Source organism: Phascolarctos cinereus, unplaced genomic scaffold (genome assembly GCF_003287225.1).
Source record: "Phascolarctos cinereus isolate Bilbo 61053 unplaced genomic scaffold, phaCin_HiC Scaffold_2;HRSCAF=192, whole genome shotgun sequence".
In the NCBI taxonomy this organism is placed as follows: Eukaryota; Metazoa; Chordata; class Mammalia; order Diprotodontia; family Phascolarctidae; genus Phascolarctos; species Phascolarctos cinereus.
Window position 1 is genome coordinate 121,451,657 of NW_027555625.1, and position 23,563 is coordinate 121,475,219.

Sequence of the window (23,563 nt, forward strand, 5' to 3'; positions counted from 1 at the left end):
GGTTTAGAATGCCATTAGGCTCCTTTCATGTGGCAAATCACCTGATATTGATTCTATTTCAGTTGAGATTTACAAGTCAGGGGGTCCACTGCTCATACAACAGCTAACTGAAATTTTCCAGGTTATAAGGCAATAGGAAGTTATCCCCCAGGAGTTCAAAAACACCTCCAATGTTCATCTATATAAAGGAAAAGGAAATAGGTTGTCCTGTGACAGTCATAGGGCAGGATGTTCTCTCTTAGTCATTGCCAGCAAAATTCTTGCCAGAGTTCTCCTTGATCCTTCACCTAGAAAATGGTCATCTACCCAGGAGCCAGTGTGGCTTCAAAAAGGGCCAAGGAATGGTCAACATGGTATTTGTTGCCCAACAACTCCAGGAGAAATGCCAGGAGCAGAACAGAGGTCTGTATACAATGTACATTTATTTGACCAAGGCCTTTGATACTGTCAGTTAAGAGGGCTTGGGGAAAATCATGTCAAAATCTGGTTGCCTGGAAAAGTTAGATCATCAGTATTGTATACCAGTTCTATGACATAATGCTTGCATGGGTTTTGGATAATGGACAATGCTCTTGTGCTTTCCCTGTCACCAACTGAGTGAAAGAGGGCTGTTAGCTTGCTCCTGTGCTTTTTAGCATGGTATTTTCAGCAATGCTGTCAGACACCTTCAATGAGGATGAAAACAGCATCAAGGTCAGCTACCATGCAAATGGCAAATTACCTAATGTGAAAAGGTTACAAGCCAAGACTAAAGTGAAGGGAGAGTTGGTGCATGACTTTTTGTCCACAGATGATTATCTATTCACTGCAGTCTCTGAAGAGGAGATGCAACAGTATGGCTCCATTCTATGCTGCTTGTGCTAATTTTGGCCTGACAATTAACACCAAGAAGACAATTAGTTCTCCACCAGCCAGTATCACACCATCCCTATGTCAAATCATTGGTTATAGCAAATGGAGAAATTTTTAATGTTGTGGATAAGTTCGTTTATCTTGGCAGTATACCTTCCATAGATGATGAGTTTAACACACACATTTCCAGAGCTAGCTTAGTGTGGGGGAGGCTCAGAAGGAAAGTGTGGGAGAAAAGAGGTATTAGGCTACCTACCAAACTGAAGGTCTACCAAACCGTTGTGCTGACCTTGTTGATGTATGCCTGTGAAGCTTGAACAGTATGCCAGCACCATGCCAGGAAATTAATTACTTCCATTTGAATTGTCTTAGGAAGATTCTAATGATCACCTGGCAAGATAAGGTACCAGACACTGGGGTCCTTTCTTGAGTTGCAGAGAGTGCCACTCCAACAGGCTGGCCACTGTTCTAATGCCAAATGTACATTTGCCAAAAAGACTATTTTATGGAGAACTCACACAACGCAATAGCCCACATGATGGTCAGAAGAACAATAAAAGGGCATTCTCAAGATCTCTCAAAGAACTTCAGAATTGTTTGTGAGACATGGGAGACCCTGGCACAGGACTGCCCAGCATGACATGCCCACATCAAAGAAGGTGCTGTGCTCTATCAGCAAAGCAGACTTGCAACAGCTCAAAAGAAATGTGAGAAGAGCAAATTTAGAGACATCTACATTCCAAATGTTCGTATGGACTCTTTGTGCTCAACCTGTGGTAGAGCCTTTTCAGCTTGTATTGGTGATGTCATTTTGCTTCTCTTCGACTATGAAGGATTACAACCACTAGAGCTAGTATTAGTTTGCTAGTGTTCTAAGAATAGTTAACAATGAGCACCTTTAAGGACATGTAATTTATCATACATTCATAAGTTAAGAATAATCACATTCTGGAGTTTCACACATACAGTGAATACATGATAGCTGGTTCAAAACACCCAGAAAATTTCTGGCTACTATAAATCTCCAGATTAACAGATATCCACATTGCCTATTAACCCTGAGGGCAAAATAAAACCTTTGAATCTAAAGTCTATTGTTATTAAGTTCATTCAAAGATGTAACTTCTATACATACTATTTATTAACAGACACAATTTCATAATTTTCATAAGTGATGGCCAAATAATCTTAAATGAAACTCAGTTTTTACTATGAATAAACGTTTGAGTCTTGCTACTCTGACTGGCAATGGTCTTAGTTTCTCAAACTTTAACACATGGCCAGCAGTACTAAGAGGATCTTTATGACTCAGCCCAAGAACGGTCCCAAGGAATCTCACAGAGAAGGAGAATGTAAAGAGATCTGGGCTACTTTTCTCTCAACAGTTATTGTTATTATTATTATCATTGTCATCCCCATTATTATTATTATCATCATCATTATCCATTTTAAAGCCAAATTCAGATGTCCTAGATGCTGAGCTCTGGATAATGGCAAACACATCATTTTTTTAAAAAATTTATTTATTTATTTTTAGTTTTCAACATTCACTTTTATAAGATTTTAAGTTCTAAATTTTTCCCCCTCCCTCCCTCCTTCCTAAAACAGCATGCAATCTGATATAGTCTATACGTGTACAATCATATTAAACATATTTCCACATTAGTCATGTTGTGAAAGAAGAATCAGAACAAAAGGGAAAAACCACAAGAAAGAAAAAAAAAGAGAGAGAGAAAATAGTATGCTTCGCTCTGCATTCATACTCCATAGTTCCTTCTCTGGATGTGGATAGCATTTTCCATCATGAGTCTGTTGGAGATGTCTTAGATCATTGCATTGCTGAGAAGAGCTTAGTCTATCAAAGTTGGTCATTGCACAATGTGGCTGTTACTGTGTACAATGTTCTCCTGGTTCTGCTCTCTTCACTCAGCATCAGTTCATATGAGTCTTTCCAGGTTTTTCTGAAATCCATGGCAAGCACATCTTAAAGAACACTAATTATTTAGAAGACTTTAAGACTGAACTGAGCCCCCAGGACCCTGAGGCTTCAGTTTTGAGCCATAGCTTTTAATTATTGCCTGTTTATCCAGTATATAGCTTGCTTTGTATATATTTGTTTGCACTTCATCTCCCCCATTAGATTTTAAGTTCCTTGAGGGCAGGGACTGTCTTTTGCCTCTTTTTGTATCTCCAGTGTTTAGCAAAATGCTTGGCCCATTGTAGTCACTTAATGGATATTTATTGAATTGAATTAATACCCTATGAACTATGGGGCATGATTCTACAATATGGGAAATGGAAAAGATTCTGTCCATATCCTCAGAGTAATCACAATCTAGTAGGAGAAAGTAGCACAGCTTTCACCATACCTTATGGTAGTCTCTTTCCACCAGAAACAGAGCATCTAAAAAAAAAACAACAACAACCCAACTTAGCTTATCGCTAAGTTCATCTTTCAGAAGACTGAGAAAATGAAACTGGGAACTACTTTTCTGGACCTAATTTTGACCAACAAAGCCGTAACTGACTGATAAATGAAAGTGATAGAAACTTTGAAAGAAAATTATGTCATCCTGGAGATTTTGAGATCCATTTAGGGGAATCCTGGTCATGTGGTCTAGCTAGGGGTGCTGGGAACCCCGAAATTCAAGGGCAGAAGATGCATGTACTGCCTCAAAGAAATTCGACTCAAGCCTTCTTTCAGTCAGAAATGAGGTTTATTAAAACAGCAGTTGAGGTGGGTTAGATTTTAAGAATCAGAGAGATTTAATGGGGGCAAGATGGACCTTATATACAGAAAGACTGTGGGAGAGATCTAGGAGTGGCCAAGTAGTTTGGGGTGACTGGAGGAGGGGTCTAAGGAAGATATGGATGGGAGTGACTAGCAAGCTGGGGTGAACAGAACTCATGGGACCTGGTCCATGTGGCCAAGGGAGAATGGAGTCTAGACAGGATTAAGGATGGGAAGTGGAGGGGGGGGCATCTGGAGGTAGATTGGGTGTAGGTGATAATGAAAGGCCAGTTGATAGGATTATAGCCTCAGGCAAGGCCAGAGATTTGGCCTTGTAGGAAAGTCCAAGGTTTTTCCTTTTTGGGGTCCAGATCCTATCTTCATTATATAGTAATGATCCATATTAATTGTGTTTTCATTTGCTTGACATCATTTCACAGACATTTTTCAATCAATCAATCAATCAATCAATCAATCAATTTTTACTGAGTTCCTACTTGTTCTAGGCAAAAAAGAAAGTTTTTGCTTTCTAGGGATATGCATTCTTTTTTTTTAATATATTTATTGAATATTTGTTGACTTTATCAAATACTGAATGAATGAATTCTTCCGAATGATTCTTTTCCTGAAAGCCCTCTACTTTTTTTTTTAATTTTTTGGCAATTGGGATTAAGTGACTTGCCCAGGGCCACACAGCTAGTAAGTGTCAAGTTTTGGTCTGAGGCCAGATTTGAACTCAGGTCCTCCTGACTTCAAGGCCAGTGGTCTATCTACTGTGCTGCCTAGCTGTCCTGGTATACGCATTTTAACAAAGAAAGTGACTGGTATGCATATAAGTCTATATGATATATATACAAGGTAATATGGGCACGTGCACTAGTAGATGGGGAGAAGGATCAGGAGAGATCCGGATGTAGTGGGCAGCATTTAAGCTTTGAAATTAAATGAGGTTTGTATTCAAAGAAGAGAGATAAAGAGGGAGCATCTTCTAAATATAAGTGACAGCCTTTTGGCTGAGAAGAACAGCAAGAAATCCACTTGGCTAGACTGAAGATTTATGAAAGGGAATAATGAATAAACTTTCCAAGTTTCTTTACATTTATCATATTACTGACATTACAATATTCTATTTCATTGATATACTATAGTTTATCCTTCCATTCACCAACTGTTGGACATTTTGGGAGTCTCTAGTTCTTTGTAGTTATAAACAATGCTAAGATACATGCATATAAATGATGGGGTTGGGATCTGGGCCCCAGAAAGGAAAAACCCTGGACTTTCCCATTTGGCCAAATCTCTGGAGTTCACCTGAGGCTATAATCCCATCAACTGGCCTTTCATTGTGGCTACACCCAATCTCCGCTTGTACCTCCCTATACCTCTGGCTACTTCCCACATTTAATCCTAGCTAGGCTTCATGTCCAGGTCTCAGGAGTTCTGTTCATCCCAGCTTACTGGCTACTCCCATCCAGATCTCCTTAGACCCCTCCTCCAGGTACCCCAAACTACTTGGCCACTCCTAGATCCCTCCCATAGTCTTTCTATATATAAGGTCCATCTTGTCTCCATTAAGATGCCGGGGTTTTTATAATCTAGCTACTGCTCAGATTTTCACAATCTAGCCAATAGCCCACAGATGCTCAGATTCCTTTAGAGTCTGGCTAATATGGTGAATCTTCAACAAACCTTGTTTTTGGCTGAAAGAAGGTTTGGGTCAAATTCCTTTAGGCCGGACCCATGTGTTGTGATTTTGGGTTCCAGGACCCCTAACCTCTAGACCTCATCATATGGTTCCCTGAGGCTTACTTACTCCCTTCCCTCTGCACCTCTGAATCCTCCTTCATGGAGATTACGGGGAAAGTTAGAAAGGCTAAAAATATCTTGGCAGATTCTGGAGGTTTTCTGGCCTATGAACTTGGGTAAGCATGCTCCACTGCTTACCCATGTTCAGACTCCTTAAGAGTCTGCCCAATATGACAATGTTCTAATAAACTTTGTCTTTGGATGAAAGAAGGCTTGGGTCAAATTCTTTCAGGCACGTGTGGGGTATGAAGACCTTTACCAATAAATTGGAGACTCAGAGATATTAGCAAAAAGGAGAGTTTGTTTATTGGCTTTCTCGAGAAGGGGCTCCCTCAGGGCACTCAAAAGATGGTGCAGACCAAAGACAGCTAAAGTGTGTTCAGCTCAGCAGATTATATAGATTCTAAACAAAATCCCCCCACCCACCCACCGGCTCTTCTTCCCATTGGTTGGGCTTCAGAGCTCACAGTCTAGGCATGAAAGAAAATCTTCCTATTCCATTAGCTGGGAGGCAGGGCTTACATTCTAGGCAAGAAAATTCAAAGACAAAGAACAAGGAAGCAGGGTATAGCCAATCCAAACATACAAGTCTTTAATTAGTAAACCTAATGCTGACGTATCAGTGGTGTGGTGATCAGGAGGGGGTTTAGGGCCGAATTCCCATGAGTTAGGTAATTCCTAGGAAACCAAAATTTACTGCAGTTTCCCCTCCCTAACCCCCTTCCCCCTTATCCCAGAGACTAGAGAAGGTGGGAAGCTAAGGGCAAGCAGTTCAGGTTGGGAGCAGGGCTTATTCTTTCTGTTGTGTGCTTAAAAACAGGTTCTGGGCAGGGGAGGGTTTTAAGAACTATTGATCCCCTGAGGAGGCTTCACTTTTGAGAGATCATCTCTCACAGGCAGGACCTGCATGTTGTGATTTTGGGGTCCCAGGGCCCCTGAACCCCTAAACCACATAATTTAATGTGAACTGGCATATATATATATATATATATATGTATATATACATATGTATATATTTGAACTGGTAGCCATTTTTCTCATTATAACAATCTTAGAATATGTCACCAATAGTAGAACTAACAGATCAAAAGCTGTTAAGCTCAGATTGCGAAAGGATTTGTACAAAATTTGCAAACTTCAACAAGGAAGATAGAGTGAATACAACTACTGAAGTGAACCTATTTAAATAGTATCAGGAAGCCCAAATGAACTGAGGTTTGGGAAAAGTGCTAAGGACAGAAAAAATGACCTTTTAAAAAGCTATGTTCCTGCTTTGAAAGATTTAAGAACTCTGTTCAATGCAATGACCAACCAGAGTTGTAAAGGACTGATGAAGAACATTACCCACTGTCTGACAGATAGGTGATAGAGCCAATGGGCAAAATGTGCCATACATTTTTGATCATGGCCAATGTGAAATTTTGGCTTGACTATGCATTTTTTCTTACAAAGGTTTTGCAATTTTTTTTTCCTTTCTCAATAGTGGGAGTTGAGGGAGGATGGAGGAGGGAGGGAGACAAAATGTTCTTTGTGACCCCATTTGGGGTTTTCTCAGCAAAAATACTGGATTGGTTTGCCATTTCCTTCTCCAGCTCATTTTACAGATGAGGAAACTGAGACAAACAGAATTAAGTGACTTGCCCAAGGTCACATAGCTAGTAAGTATCTGAGGCCTAATTTGAACTCAGGTCTTCCTGACTCCAGGCTAGGGGCTCTATCCACTGCACCACCTAAAGGAGACAAAATAAATGCATGTTAATTGAAAAAAAAATTGAAATTAATTTTAAGTTCACACGATGTTAACTTTGAAAAGATCAGAAATATTGGACTACTTTACTTTTATCTTCTCTAGCAATGAGAATTGTCTTTAAGCTGAAAAGGTAGAACAAAAATGGTTAAGAGGTAATTTAAATCCCATATAAATAAGGAGAGAAAAATAAAGAATATAATTGCTTTAAATGATTCAAGTCATCTGGCCCAAAAGAATTATATCCTGGGATAGTGAAAGAATTTACAGACATACTTGCTGAACTACTGTCAATTATCTTTGAGGAATCATGGAGAATAGAAGTGAGGCATAACTAGAGATGGGCAAACATGCCAATTTTCAAAAAGTAGAATAGTGTAAATCTGCAAAGACCGTTTAACTTGATGCTCATTGTCAGGTCACAAGAGCAGCAAGATGGTAGACTAGATATTTTGTCTGTTCCCCAAGCCTTAAATTACTTAAATTTCTCTAAAACAGAAATTATGCACCAATGATAATTATGCACCAAACTTCGGCTATCTTCGTGGTCTAGGACACTCAGAATAGAAAAGGAGATTTAAAAAAACACCACCGCCACCAAAAACCATGAACTAATTTACTGACGCAGCCCCCTGCTCTCCCTGGCTTCCTTCAGATCTCAGCTAAAGTCCCACCTTCAAGAAATCTTTCCTAGTCCTAAATAGAAGTATCTTTTCTTTGAGGTTACCTAATTTTTCCTGTCTATATCTTGTATGCACATAGTTTTTTGCAGCTTGTCTCCCCCATTAGGCAGTGAGTTCCTTGAGAGCAAGGACCCTCTGTTAGGTTTCCAATGCCAGGTGAGGGTGTCAATGGCTTTTCAATGATACCAGCGTACTTCTGTCTTTACTGTTGCAGCTATTCAATACCCTAAAATACCTAGTCTACTTAGAACGTTAAATATCAGAAACCAAATGAAGAGTGCTGATCTTGGACAAATGGGAGTGCATGATATCACCCAGAAAGAGAATGTAGAGAGAGAATAAAAGAGGAAAGGATAAAACCTTGGTGAACATTCACTTTAACAGGTTAAGAAGCGAATGAAAAGACAGAAACAGCTAGAGACATAATAGAGAACTAAATGAGTGTGATTTGATAGAAGCTGAGGGGGTTGCCCGCAAGGTCCAGTGCTGTACAGATGTCAAGCAAGAGGAGAAGTAAAACCAACTTCTTTGCATTTTGATAACCAGGAGAATTTGTGACCTTTGAGAGAGCAGTTTCAGTTTAACGGTGCAGACAAAAGCCTGTTTGCGAAGATAGCGTGAGTGAGGAGAGAATAGAAGCATTGGAGGTAAGTAGACAGCTTTTGAAGATGTTTGGTTTGAAAGGGGAAGAAAGAGATGGAACAGTAGCTGGCTGGGGGACATTCTGCTATGCTCATGCTTCTAACATTCACTATCTGGTTTTCATCTATCTTTCCAGAAGTATTTTACATTATGTCAAGACAAGACTTTAAAATGTTTTTATTTTTATATGTTTTCACATCAACTTCATTTTCACATGTATCCCTCTTGAGAGTCCCTGTGACAAAAAAAAAATTAGATTAAAAAAAGGGAAAAAAAAGTAGTTCAGCAAAATCAATCAATGTATTAGTGGTCAGTGGTATCTGACAGCTTATACAATATTCCATGGCCATAGCCTCCTACACAGAAATGTATTTTCTCAACTCTTCTCCAGGGACATCACAATTACAATTAGGAAGAATTTTTTTTTTTAGTAAACTAGGGGAGACCTGGGTATATTTTTAGGAAAATACAGAGGTATTGTGGAGAGAGAGATTGAGCATACATGAGAGAGGAGGAATGCTTTCTGGAGCAAGGTCCTGGAGGAGGCAGGAGGCGATGGGGGTTGAGGACACTGGTAGAAGAATTAGCTTTAAGAATATTATCCGGCCTCAGACACTTGACACTTATGAGCTGTGTGACCCTGGGCAAGTCACGTAACCTCATTTCCTAGCAAAAAAAAGAAAAAGAAAAAAAAAAGAATAGAGATAACTCTTCCTCTGAGATAGGAAGAGGGAAACCTGGGAGGTTTGGTCACAAACCTACACTACAATAATGGTGAGGTACAGATATAGAGAGTATATGTGGCCAAGGCACATTCCTGAGGTACTACAGGGCTCCTGGTGGGTGCTGGTGGGTGCCTCATCTCTGCTCCGTATGCCACTCAGCTAGGTTCTCTGGTCTGTTCCTTTTTGTAGGTCAGCTCCCCTCTTCAGAAGCATCCACTTGTAACTGGATTCTATCCTTCTCCTCCCTCAGCTGTACCTTGAGTGATAAATTCTAAAACTACTGCATAGGGCATCTCCGGTGGGACAAGTAGGTTCACTGTTAGCTGGCACGGCTGATGCAGTAAGTCGTGTAAACATACCCCCTTCCCCCCCACCTCCCCAATTTTGCTGTGCTCTGTCATAGGTGCAGAGGTCACACTATTTCTGGCCTGATTTCACCAGAACTGACTCCTCTCAAACAGCATGACTGTCTTTTAGGAGCTACCCAGGGACATGGCCCCTTTTGCTCAGCTGATATCAAGGTTTCCTTTCTAATTTGATCAAGAACAGCTTACTTCATGGACTGGCCCTGAAGTCGGGAGGACCTGAGTTCAAATCCAGCTTCAGACCAAACACTTGACACTTACTAGCTGTGAGACCCTGGGCAAGTCACTTAACCCCAATTGCCTAAAAAAAAACCCCAAAAACTTCTAACTTCATCAAGACATCCCCAGCCAGGAGATACTTTTCCAGTTAGTTTAACATCCCATCTGCCTTTTACTTTCTATGATTAGATCCTGGGCTTTCTCAGTTGGAAAGATTAGTTGAAGATCAACTCCTCTACATAGCTAACATTTAAAAAAACACTTTGTAGTTTATAAAGCACTAAATTACCTCAGGACAAAGGAGATATTCACAAGAATATTATCTGTTTGATGAAAGTGAGGAGTATCACGAGGTCCAGGGGATGAGGTGGTGACTAGTGAATCATTAAAGATGCAAAACTGGGTTAAAGCTGGATGTTATCTATTGAGGAGAAAGTGAAACCAGAATGGGGAAGATAAATGGAAGAACAGCAAGGGATTAAGGATTTGAAAGTCATAGGATCACATATTTAGAGCTGGAAGGAACCTCAGAGGGCGGCTCTGGGATTATTGAGTAAATTGTTGTATAGTCATTTTCAATCTTGTCCAACTCTTTGTGACCCCATTTGGGGTTTTCTTGGCAAAGATATTGGAGTAGTTTCTTATTTCCTTTTCCAGCTCACTTCACAGATGAGGAAACTGAGGCAAACAGGGTTAAATGACTTGCCCAGGGTCACACAGATAGTGTCTGAGGTTGCAGCTAGGCAGCACAGGGGATAGAGCACTTGCCCTGCAATTAGTAAGACCTGAGTTCAAATCTGGCCTCAGACACTTGACATTTATTAGCTGTGTCACCCTGAGCAAGTCACTTCACCCCATTGTCTCACCAAAAAAAAAAAATTAAATCTTAGGATATTGGAAGTGGCCCAGTTTCCTGAGATTGTGAGGACTATGATGGGATTGTGCTGGCCTGTGGCTTTCGTATAATGGGGAAAGGGATTGTTGGAATTGAGGAGACAGGAATTTTGTGATTAGAATATTTAGAGAGGTCATCATGATGAATATAGAAGTCTCCAAAGAGATGATGGGGATGGAGGTAGACAAGACTGTGGACTAGAGGCTGTGCTTCTTGAAAAAGGTAGGAGAATGGCCTGCAGCACCAAGAGCGGGGAGGAGCTAGCATTGCATACACTTCAAAGGAATAGTTAGGGAAGAAATTAAGTTACTCGATCAAGGTCAAACAGCTAGCAAATGGGAACTTGAAACCCTATCTGTTGACATGTAGAGAGAGTCTAGAACTATTTGTGGGGAGCAAGGAGAGATTTTGGGGTTGAAGTATTTGACGGAGAGGGGCCGTGGTGCCTCTGAGAGGAGGGAAAAGTCAGGTTTTATTTAAACAAAGGCAGCATTAGAGGTCAAAGGAAATTTGCTAAGAATAGAAAAGGAGGTCAGGGCACACTCTTAGGGCACATTACAATAGACTATGAGAGGTTACTTACTGGGTTGCTGTGCACTGGGGGAGGAGAAGGGCCGATCTGAATAGGGAGGAGAATTGAAAAGGAAACACACACGGCATGTTTCTATAGTGGTGAGACTGGAAGGCTGTGATTGTGGAACCAGCAGATGTGATGGAAGGCAAATTGGAGTCACATGTTGGCTGCAGGGAGAAGAGATTGCCCAACAGCAAACGTTAAAGAATAGAAGCCCTTGCAGAAGTAGTTGCCTCAAAGTAAGAAAGTGATTTTTTTTTTTTGCTTTTTGGTGAGGCAGTCAGGGTTAAGAGACTTGCCCAGGGTCACACAGCTAGTGTCAAGTGTCTGAGGCTGCATTTGAACTCAGGTCTAAGAAAGTATTTTTGAAAAGTACAAAATGAAGGAGCAGCATGGCACACGTTGGCTGTGTGACCCTGGCAAGTCACTTTCTCTAGGTTCACTTAGTAGCTAGTGTTTATGTAGCCTTTTAAGCTTTGCAAATTACTGTATAAACATCATCTCATTTTGTCGGGATTTTTCAGATAAGGGAAACTGAGATTAAGTAATTTGCCCAGGGTCACACTGCTAGCAAGTTATCTGGGGTTAGATGTGAATTCAAATCATCCTCAGTCCAGGTCCAGTGTTTGATCCACCAGGGCAGGTAGGTGCTGAGTTTCAGAGAAAGTGTTGACTTGGTAGGGAGAATTTCTTCACCTAAGAGTTCCCTGGTGAAATCATAATCACTCATCCCCTTTAAGGCAAATATACAAAAGTTTTGGTGGGTTTTTTTTTCCCCTGGTTTTTCTCTCCTGAGAATATCTTGTGTTCAGGGAAAAGAGAGTTAGTCTCCGCTGGTGTCCACCCTGTCTATATTGCCTGTATCCCCTGCTGCTCTTAACTCAGACTGCTGAATTCTCTCCTGGACGTGCCAGGGAGTGGGGCACACCTCGCTACACACGTGGATGTGAGAGAAGGGAGACTGGGAACGAGAGGGAAGAGTTATAATAGTACCTGTAAAGCTCTCAGAACAGTCTCTGGCCCATAGTAGGCAGTTATTAAATAATCGTTCCCTTCCCCCCACTAGCTTGTGTGACTAACCACGGGCCACTTAACCACTGTCTGCCTTAGCTCCTTCATTGGGAAAACAGAGCTGTTAGTAACATTTACCTCCCAGGGTTGTTGTAAGAACAAAAGAAGGTATTTGTAAATCACTTTGAAAACTTAAAAGTGCTACATAAAACCTTGCTGAGATTAAGCTGTAGCTTTAGCGAATGCCTCGTAGGTAAGTGCAAACTCTCTCTCTGTCTCTGTATCTGTACTTGTCTCTTTGTCCCTGTCTCTGTCTCTGTCTCCCTCCTCCCTGTCCTTCGTCTATCACATTCATCCAAGCAGCGTCCCGGTTACACATGCCCCAGAAACCCTGAAGTTCCCCTCTTGATCGCACAGACTAGAGACGTGATATGTCGTGGAAAATAATGTAGAAGTCGTCAGAAATAAGTCAACACTCATTTATGAAGGGCCTACTATGTTCTAGGATTAGTGCCAGGCAATGAAGAAACAAAGTCTGGAGAGAAACAGTTCCTGCACAGAGAATGAAGTTGAGTAAAGAGAAATCTGGTAAAAAGAAGCCCATTTGAAAACCTGAGTTCAGATCTCTCTCCCTTTCAGCTGTGTGACCATGGGCAGACCACCAGATGAAACCTCTCCTATCAGCCTCCTCCTCTCCTCTGTCACTGCCACTCTGGAGCAGGTCCTCATCTCCTCACACCTGGACGATTGAAATTGTCCCCAGTCCAATCCTGGCAGATAACTCTGGTGTAGCTGGCAAACTGCTCTTCCTAAAACACAGGTTTGACCGTCTTGTTCATCCTTGCGTTTGTGAATTGGATTTAAGCGAGGCAGTTGCACAAAGTCATTGGCCTCACTAGCCCTTACAGAGTCATAGATGCCTTGTGGTCACAGGTGGCCTTCTAGGTCCTTGAGTGAGGCCTTCTGAGTCCATGTTTTACATAACAAATGCTTTTATTAAGGGGATTTGTTCTGTGAAGTTTGGATTCAGTCAAAGGGTCACACTTGAGGATCTAGAGGGTCACATGTGGGTTCCCCACCCCTGGCCTAGATGCAGTGGGTGATGACCTCAGCATCTTTGATGCCTGACCAAGCTCTAAGCCTTTCACAGCATCTGCTTCATCTGCTTTCATGGCCATTGGAACAAATGGTTCTCATCCGCTTGTTCTACTGAGGAAAGTCTTCACACGCTTGGGGTAGACATCCCCCTAACTCACTGACAGTTCTGAGACCTGTTGGTTCCTCAGACTGGTTTAGCCTGTCTGCTGAGACAGTTCACTGGGGTGTGGCTTCTATGCATGCTACAGCTTCTTAGAGCCACAGGTGAGACTTGGGTGGCAGGTGGACACCAAGTGTGGATAAGCAGCCCTGAAAAGGCCTCAGCAGCCCTCACACCAGTGGTGCCAGTCCTCCCTGAACACCCCATTCACCCCTCTGACCATGTTAACCCCCTCCCTTCTTCCTCCAATTTAATAAACTTTCATGCCTGCCTATTATCTCCAGGACCAAACATAAAATCCTGTTTGGCTTTTAAAACCCTTCATAACCTATCTCCTACCTACCTTTGTAGTCTTCTTGCATCTTATTCCTTTGCCCATCCTCTACAGTCAAGTGATACGGGCCTCCTGGCTTTTCCTTGCACAAAACACTCCATCTCTTACCTATGGTCCTTTTCACTGACTGTCACTCGTGCCCAGAATTCTCTCCCTCCTCATTTCCATCTTCTGGTTTCCCAGGCTTCTTTCAGATCTCAGCTAGAATTCCACCATCTGCGAGAAGCTTTTCCTGGTCCTTCTTAATCCTAGTGCCTTCCATCTGAAATAACCTCCAGTTTTTCCTGTACATATCTTATTTGTACATGGTTGTTTGCATATTTTCTGCCCCATTAGAATGTGAGCTCTTTCAGTAAGGGCAGAGGCCACATCTTTGCCTTTCTTTGTATCCCAAGAGCTTAGCAGTGCCTGGCACATAGTAAACGCTTAGTAAATGTTTGTTGGCTGGCTAAACCTTTCTGGGCTTTATTTTCCTCATCTCTAAAATGGAGTTAGAAATATCTTTATTATTTACCTCACCGGGCTGTTAGTTGTGAGAATACTTGGTAAACCTTAACAGCACTAAATGAATGTGGACTTTTGTTCCTCAGTGTGACCCTGAACAAACTACATAACCTTTCTTGGCTTCAATTTCCTTACCTTTAGAACCACAATGCTTTGGATCTCAATAGGTAGTTACGGAGTAATAAATGAGATAAGCTATGCAAAGTACTTGTAAACCTCTTAGCACTACAGTGTATGAATGCAGTATGTTTATGGCAATTGTAGTAATAATAAAGGCATGAATGGGGGGAGGAAATCTGTAGAGGAAAAGCAAATGGCCAAAGACTGTAGATAGGGAAGGACTGGTTGTGTGAGATTAGGTCAGGAAATTATCTGCAAGTGATGGTGGAGCATGAGTCAGCGTGGCAGGACTGCCCATTCAATAGCATTAGTCCTCAAGCTAGAGAAATGATAAAGCATTTTTTTTTTTTGATGTGTGCCTTGTGTTTGTACTGCACTTTTACAAGATTTTTTTCCCAGGTACTTTCACACCCATATTCTATCTCATTTAATCCTTTCCACAATCATATCAGCTAAATATGGCAGGCATATGATTTCACAAATGAGGAAACTCAGGCCTAAGGAAGTAAAAAGATGTTGTTCAAGATCACACCACTCATTTGGATTTTTTTCTTTTGGCTAGGCAATAGGATTAAGTGACTTGCCCAGGGTCACACAGTTAATACATGATATGTGTCTAGGGCCAGATTTGAACTCAGGTCCTCCTGACTCCAGGGCCAGTGCTCTATCCACTGCACCACCTAGCCACCACCTAGTTGCCCCCTAGTCATTTGGATTTAATTCAACAGACATTCATCACTGTGGGCCTAGCAAGGCCTTAAGCTCCCCACAACTCCAGGAGCAGAGGACTTTGGGTATAGTTAATCCCTTTGGTAGAAGAGGAAACTGAGGTGGAAGAATTAGATAATTCCCTTAAAGTCACATAGCTCATAAGTAATAGGATTGAGACCTCAGCTCAGGTCTTCCAACCAAGTCCTATGTTTTTTCTACTACTACTACTAAGATTGCATATTATAATAATATTATTAATATAATAACAACAGCTAGATTTATAAAGTGCTTTAAGGTTTTCAAAGAGCTTTACAAACATCTCATTTTATCCTCACAACAATCAATGAGGTAAGTGCTATTATTATGCCCATTTTACAGATGAGAAAACGGAGGCAAACATTAACTTACTTGCCCAGGGTTACATAGCTGGTAAGTGTGTGAAGTCAAATTTGAACTCAGTTCTTCCTGACTCCCAGTCTAGCACTCTATCCATTGTATGTACACAAACCTCCAAACTTCTAAGGGAGCAGAAATACACATCCAAAATATAGCAACTATATTACTATTCCACATAAAGTATGATAAGATTTAATTTTTCCTTACATGACTTTTCTTTAAAATTATATATTTTTTTCAATGAACAAAAGTACACCTTCTCTCTCTCCCTCCTCACTTCTCCCTACCTCCCAATGAAAAAGAAAGAAAAACAAAATCCTTGTTACAAATATATGTAGTCAAGCAAAATAAATTCTTCCATTTATGAACCTGAGCCCATGACTGTTATCAGGAAGTAGCTATGAGGTGTATGGGGTGATTTCCTTATTTCACCCCTCGGGGCTAGGTAGTATTTTTAATCCCTTCCCCCCTGTTTTTTAAACAGATGAGGTAACTGAGGTTCAGAGAAGGAAAATGACCTGCCCCAGATCACAAACTGTTTATTAGCCATCAGAGCCAGCAGGTGAACCCTTTTCCTCATTCCAAGGTCCTCACTCTTTCAAATATAGCCTTCACATAAACAAATGCGCCCTCTCACCTAAAATTCACTCTTCATTAAACCTGAGCAGGCCCCTCTGCAATCAATAGCTAAGACCGGTCCATACCACTCACTTCTGGGGGACCTGGATGAAATAGAGACCCAGACCCTTAGCCTTTCATTGAACTGTCACGGATGTTCTGGAACCAGCTCCAACTGGTATCTTTAAATTTTCAGTATGAGAATTTCAGAAATTGGCTTGCTCTATTATTTCGTTGATGTCTGGATTTAAGAAACTAATCAGAAAAAATGTTAATAATGTAGATTAAATTTAAAATGTTATCAGACTGTAGGTTTTACTCCCCTTGGAAAAGCAGTTGTTAAAACATTTACCAGCTGACTGTATGTAACCTTTGTGTCATGCCAACTATAGAATCATAGAATATTCCAGCTGGACAGAACCTTACAGATAGTCTAGTCCAAACCTCTCATGTTCCATAAGCATGAGATGCCATGTTCAAAGTCACACAGCTATGTGTGTTGGGGGAAGGAGAGGAGAGAAGGGAGCTTCTTACCATCTGGGCTGGCACCACTGGCTGGGCAGTGGTGGGTGGCTTCTAGGCTACTTCCTCATCCCTATATGCTGACAGTGTCTCCCCCTTTCCTCTTCTCTCTTCCCCAAATTTTTTATAATCAGTGCAAGTCAATGAGCAAAGAGGTTTTGCAGAATGTGTTTTGGGCAAGAGGACTGGGACATGTTAACTGATCAGAATGTGGGACAAAGGCAGCACCAGGGAGCAGCTGCTGGCTCAAGGGACTCTTTCTTTAAATGGTAGAATCCTCCTTGCCATGACTAAAGGTCAGTCTGACTGCAGGGAGGTGGTATATCAGGAGGCCTTACCCACTTCCCACAAAAGGGACTTCCTAGGAAACTGAGGAGGGTACAGTGAAAAAAGAGGAAAAGAGTTTGAAGGTTCCTTTAGGCTAAAGGAACTCAAAGCTGGGGGGATGTAACTGAGTAGAAACACTCTTAGTACCCTAGAGATAAGGAAAGTCTGGCAAGCAATCTATTGACCCATCTCCCTTAGCTATATCCAAATCTCCATATTAGTGCCCTCCTCCACCCACTAACATGCTTTGCAGTTCTCCTGTGACCCAAATACCCTAAGTTTCAGTTCCCAAATTATTACATTAATATATATTTATATATTAATATATGTTTATATATTATATAAAAATATATATTTATAAATATAAATATATGATTTTTATATAAATATATTTATGTGTGTATACATATTTATGTACACATATACACACATATAAATATATATATATACATTCATGTGTACATACATGTATTATGTCTATTCTTTAGCACTTAAGATTTAGAAAATATTTCAGTCACTAAATATCAGCATGGAGGATGAAGTCATCATCGTTTCCACTCCTATAACTTCTGAATTTTCCTATTCTAGGCATTCTTTCCTCCCTGGGTTTTCATGACATTGCTCTCTCATGGCACCTTTGCCGTTAGGGGGGTGCCTCTTTCTTATTCTATGCTCCATGCCACAGCTCCTATGCATGCCTGTGCCCCACTCTCAGTCCTGGTCCTTCTTCTCTCATCCTGAAGGGTTCTACTACATTTCTGCACAGAGAATTCACAGATCTCTGTCTCCAGTCCTCATCTCTTTCCTGAACTCCTGTTATTTTGAGAGCTTTCCTGAGTTCCAACTTATCCTCAGCTTTCCTGAGTTTCAAATGATCACTTGCCTCTGGATATTCTGAACTGAGTATTCCACAGGCATCTCAAAATCATAGTTGTTGACCCCCACCCCAACCTTCCACTTTTCCTAACTTTTCTATGGCTGTCCACTGAAGCTTGAAAACTCCATGTCATCCTTCATTCCTCACTCGAACTCACTCCACATATCTAATGTGTTGTCAAATCTTATCTTTTCCACGACATCTCCCATATATGTCCCCTTATCTCCATTTACACAGAGCCTTAGTATCCTAATTTAGTGCCTCATCACCTCACACCTGGACTATTGTACCAGCCTTCTAGTTGGTCTACATGCTTCAGTCTATCCTCCTCTCAGCTGCTAAAGAGATCTTCTTAAAGCCCATGTAACATCCCCCTTCACTCCCCCATTCAAACAATTCCTGTTACTTCTTATTACTTCCAACATAAAATATAAATCTTCTGTTTACCATTTAAAGTCCTTCACAATCTGGTTCCTCTCTAGTTTTCCAGTCTTCTTACACTGTACTACCCTCCAGGAACTCTAGGATCTAGCTACAGTGGCCTTAATGCTCCTCCCATAGCATGCTGCCCCTCCCACAGCATGCTCCATCTCCTATTCTCTGGTTTTTCACTGGCTGTCCCCCAGGCCTGGAATGTTCTGTCCTCACCTCCACTCCCTCTATTCCATGGCCTCCTTCAAGATTCAGCTCAAAGCTGAACTCACCCATAAAACAGAAAGGGGTAGCAGAAAAGATAAAAAATCTGAATCCAACAATATGTTGTTTACAAGAAACATGTACACACAGAGTTAAAATGGAGGGTTGGAGTAAAATTGATTATGCTTTAGGTTAATTAAAATTGTAATTAATATGGCTAAAAAAGTTGTAGTACATGATTGTGACAGAATACTCCCGTGCTATGAGAAATGATAAGCTTGGGGCAGCTAGGTGGTGGCGTGAATAGAGCACAGGCCCTGGAGTCAGGAGGACTGACTTCAAATCTGGCCTCAGACACATGATACTCATTAGCTGTGTGACCCTAGGCAAGTTGCTTAACCCTGATTGCCTCGGGAAAAAAAAAAATGAGCTGAATGATCTTAGAAACACATGGAAAGACTTGATGAAATAACAAAGAGTGAAATGAGCAGAACCAAGAGAACACTGTATACAGTAAGTAATTTTGACTACTATAGATAGCCAAATTAATAATAAAGGACATATGAAGAAAGATGCTATCTGCATCCAGAGAAAGAACTGATAAATAGAAGTATTATAGAATAATTTCACACACACACACACATATACACACACATATATACTTATTTGTGTCTAATGATAGCCATCTCTAGGGTGGAGGGAAAGGGGGAAGGAGAAAAAAGGAAAAAAATGAAAAAAGAAAATTACAAACTTTATTATATATTTAAAAGGAATAGCAAGTTGTACATAGTAGTTTTGCAGTTTCATGTGCAATCATCTTTTTTATTATAGTACATTATGGAAATGCTTGTTTTATTCAATAAATTAAAATTTTAAATTAAAAAAAATAGTAAAAGCTGTGTGATCCCGGGCAAGTCGCTTAACCCAAATTGCCTCCCCCCCACCAAAAAAAAAAAAAAAGATAGCTCAAATTCCTCCTCTGTAAGAAGCCCTTTCCAATCTCCCCAGGCCCTTTCCCTCTGAAACTACTTTCCAATTACAGTATTTTATGTGTTGTATGCACAGTTAGTTAGTTGCATGTTGTCTTTTTTACTAAAATGTGAGCTCCTTGAGAGCAGAGGTGGTATTTATTTATTTAACTCTTTTTGTGTCCTCACCACTTAATATAGTACCTGCAACATTGTAGTTGACTAACTGAAGAAAAAATTAAAAACGTGAGATTCTATTCTGGGTCTCAGCTTATTCATCTCTAAAATGTGGGGGTTGGAATAAGTAACCTCTAAGATTTCTTCCAGCTTTATGTCTATGATATATGGACCAATTAGAAGACTATTTTAGACCAAGGTAGATGGGAAGGAAGGTCTCTACTTCCCTAGTGGTAATTAGGGATTTGTAATTAGGTGAATAGGGTATATTAGGAATTTTATATATAATAGGTGAAGGGGGATGGATTCAAGAGATGTCAAAGAGGTATAATCAATGGGACTGCTGAATGAATGTGTGAAATAAGGGAGAGAGAAAGGTTAAAGATACGCTTAAGTTTTTGACCATGGGTAACTAGGTATTTGGTGATAACATTACTAGAAACAGGAAAGATATAAAGAGTCAGTAGGGAGCATCCAGGTGGCTCAGTGGATAGAGCACCAGTCCTGCAATCAGGAAGACTCATCTTCCTGAGCTCAAATCCAGCCTCAGACACTTACTAAGCTGTGCATCCCTGGACAACTCACTTAATCCTATTTACCTCAGTTTCCTCATCTGTAAAATGAGCTGGAGAAGTAAATGGTAAAACATTCCAGTATCTTTGCCAAGAAAACCCAAATGGGGTCACAAAGAATCAGAAGTGACAGAACAACAACAAAAGAGTCAATTTGGGAAGAAAGATCACTTCAATTTTGGACTTGTACTACTAGGTACTTGAAGTACTACTAAGACATATATGAGGAGGTGTCCAGTGGGTAGTTAGAAATGTGGGTCTGGAGTCATCTATGTATTGGCGATGGTTATAGCCAAGGGAGCAGATGAGATTGTAAAGGGATAGTGTAGAGAGAAAAAGATAAGAAAGCTGAAGGCAGGTGTAACCAAACTAGACTACTAGCTAGTCTAAGCATTTACAACTTCTTCTCCTGCCACCATGTATTTACATGGACTCTCTCATATGCCTGGAATCTATGCCCTTCTGATCTCTTCCTCTTTAAATCGATATTTTCTTTCTTTTAAAATAAATAGATTTTAAAAAATCAACATTTGCTTTTACATATTTTGCATTTGGCAACTAGGTATTAGAGAGGTGGGGTGGCCAAGCTAGACTTGGAGTCAGAATGACCTGAATTCAAATCCTGCCTCAGACACTTATTAGGTCTAGGTAAGTCACCTAACCTTTGTCAGTCTCAGTTACCTCATCTATCAAATGGGGATAACAATAGCACCTACCTCACAGGACTGATCAAATGAAATAATACGTGTACAATCTACAAACTTTAAAGCATCCCATTAGCTATTATTTTGCGTTCTTTCTGCACTTCAGGTGTCACCTTCTACCTGAAGCCTTTTCAGATCCCTTCAGCTCATGAAGCTTTCTTGATCTGGAAATTATCTTGTATGTGCTTATCTGTGTATCTGTTGCTTCAGCTCCTTACCTCCCCAGCATTTAAGTTCCTTGAAGGCAGGGGCTCTACAGCATGTCTGTCTTTGTAACTTGAACACTTGACAAACTTTTAATGAACTGAATTGGCTAAGCAGCCAATTTAAGGTCTTCACTGGGAAGAACAGCTTTCAAAGGTAGAGAGGAAACTGTAAAAACTGATAGCTTTTGGTATATTGGGATGCTAAGAGAGAAAAGATTATCTATGAATGATCTTGGTTAGGATACATTTAGATACATTCCTTTCAACAGCAGCTGTCCCCAAGCCCTATCCATTGATAGGAGTACCATCTCTCTCTATCCCCAGCACAACTCCAACTCTCAAGAAAATGGAGCTATGTATAGTGCTGGCCCAGGTTGCAATCTGAAGAGATTACGATCTAATAAATGAAGGGGTTAGATCATCTCTTGAGGTCCCTTTCATCTTTAAATTTCTGAACCAATGAGGCAAAATTCTATGAAACAGAAAATAATTAATTGGTGCTGAGTTGTGTGGCTCTGACTGGGAGTACAATAGGAATTCACAAGAGATCACAAGATCCCCATGAATTGTAATAATTAATCAAGAATAGGAGATTCATGGAGAACATACTTTGCCCACATTAGGTGCTCCATTATATATTTGTTGACTGACTGACTCAGTACTTGAATGAATGAATGAATGAATGAATGAAGTGGACCACAGCTAGGTCTTGAAGGATGGGTTGAGGGAGAAAGAAAGGGAAAATGAAGGGGACTAGGTTCTCTTTGACTTCACTGGCAGAGAATCCTGTTCCCCTGGTTTTAAGATCATAAAACTATTTCAGCAGATGTAGCTCTAGGTTCCTTCTAGACCTTCCTTCTAGACCTAAGGGTCTATGCCAACTAACTTCCTTAAAGCATTGGATTGTATCTGTGGTGCTCCTTAAAACCAATCCTTTCTAAAATCCTGAATATCTAGCTTTAGCATTTCCAACATGAGTCAATTAGAGCACACAGCAGCAAGATTCTACCAGGCTACTGGAGCATAAAAATGAATTTTGTTTTTTAACCGATAAACTTTGTGCTGTCAGAAAGTATAGAGAGTATTATAGTCTGCTCAGACATTGATTTTGTGGCAGTCCTAATTCAATGTCTACTATTTTCCCCAAACATTATGTCATAAAAGTGGAAGAAGAGATCTTAAGAGGTCATTGTTGTGGGAGTTTTCTCAGCCTGGAGTGTTCCTGGAGTGTTCCAGTGAGAATTCCACCCACCAGCTATCTTGTTGTCTTGGGGGTCAAATAACTTGAATAGCAAAATTAAAAAGATTTATTCCCCTGCTAAGGAAGTCTGCTCTGGCTAGAAGCATCTCTAGTTTCTTAGGGTACAGGCTGGGTTTTTATAGCTTTTAAGGTTTTCCTCTAGCATACAACCCATCAGTGGTGCTCAGTGCTCTGTGGCAGAAAAGTAAAAGAGGGGGTGGGGTCAGGTGTTTAAGTCTCAGAATCAGAGAGTTGATAAAAATCAGGTGGGATCTGCTGTGGGAAAACGATTTTCTCTGTAGTTAGCAATCTCTAAGATAATGGAGGCTGCCTTCAAGACAGAATCTGACTCAATCTGTGGTTCTAACAAGTAAGGAGAGAAATAAAATAAAGCCTGAGATTTTCTATTGACACAACCCCATAACTCTGTTTGTTTGGTCTCCCTATCTGAGGAGATTTTCCTGTACTCACATATATCCTCCTCCAACTCCTCATCCTACCTTGATTCTAACATTTATTATTTTTCCATAAACATCAAGAAGGTCTTAGGTCACTCTCGAGCGTGAAAGAAACTAAAAGGCAAAGAGTAGAAAGAGGGAGGTATTGGGGATGAAGGTTGTAGAGCACCAGACAATGGCTCACATGTACTTTAGGCTGGTTCCATGCTATAAATTATCTTTCAAAATATTAAAGTGAGGTGGCCAGGAAATGACTACAAGTTCAATCAAATTAACTTTGTCACAAACTGTTCTTGATGTCAACCGCTAATCCAGTTTAAAGACGTTTAAAAATATCTGCTTGTACCAGCCACAATCCCAAGGGGAACCATATGGGAAAAGGTCCAGCTATTCTTTGAATCAAATATGGTGAATTCAAACAAATGGGTAAGTCAGAAAGTCACGAATTTGAGAATTAGAAGGGATCTCAGTGGCCATGTAGTCTAACCCATACATGAAAGGAATCCCTGCTATAATATACCCACCAAGTGGATCATCCAGCTTCTATTTTAAGGATCTCTAAAGAGTTGGTCAATACATTTTTATTAAGGACCTATTATGTACCAGGCACTGTGCTAAGCATTGTGAATACAAAAAGAGACAAAAGACAATCCCTGACCTCAAGGAGCTTGAACCATAAAGAGGG